At 44.7% G+C, this 418-nt stretch overlaps 1 protein-coding gene across 2 annotated transcripts in view; it reads left to right on the top strand.

The window, feature by feature from the left end:
• Positions 1–378: 378 nt before the first annotated feature.
• LOC138954825 (synaptotagmin-5-like) overlaps positions 379–418 on the top strand; it is a 31,249-nt gene continuing 31,209 nt past the window's right edge. Inside the window, exon 1 of one of the 2 annotated variants that reach the window (XM_070326587.1) lies at positions 379–418. This exon is cut by the window's right edge and continues 273 nt beyond it. The gene's annotated coding sequence lies outside the window, so the exon portion shown is untranslated. The other variant, XM_070326588.1, reaches the window with a different exon arrangement.

Here is a 418-nt window from a genome sequence, read left to right as displayed (position 1 = left end):
AATATATAGATATGATATGTTTGGATTAAAAACACGCTCAGAAAGTTAAAACGAAGAGAGGTACAGAAAAGCGTGCTATCCTTCTCAGCGCAACGAATACCCCGCTCTTCTTGTCAATTCCACGGGCACTGCCTTTGCCACGGGCGGTGGAGTGACGATGCTACGAGTATACGGTCTTGCTGCGTTGCGTTGCGTTCAGTTTCATTCTGTGAGTTCGACAGCTACTTGACTAAATATTGTATTTTCGCCTTACGCGACTTGTTTTCTTTTCTTTTAGCAACACTTCCCCTATACATTTCGACACAAATGCAGGCTGAAAAAAAATAGCGAAACAGCTTGCAAGCGCTGTCCTAGTTTTCAGTTTTCGCTGATGTTCCGATAGGAGTCGTGGCAGTTCACTGCTGTATGCCTGCAGGCT

This window comes from Littorina saxatilis, unplaced genomic scaffold (genome assembly GCF_037325665.1).
Source record: "Littorina saxatilis isolate snail1 unplaced genomic scaffold, US_GU_Lsax_2.0 scaffold_527, whole genome shotgun sequence".
NCBI lineage: Eukaryota > Metazoa > Mollusca > Gastropoda > Littorinimorpha > Littorinidae > Littorina > Littorina saxatilis.
Note: the sequence above shows the minus strand (reverse complement) of the source record. Positions and strands in the feature narration are given on the sequence as shown.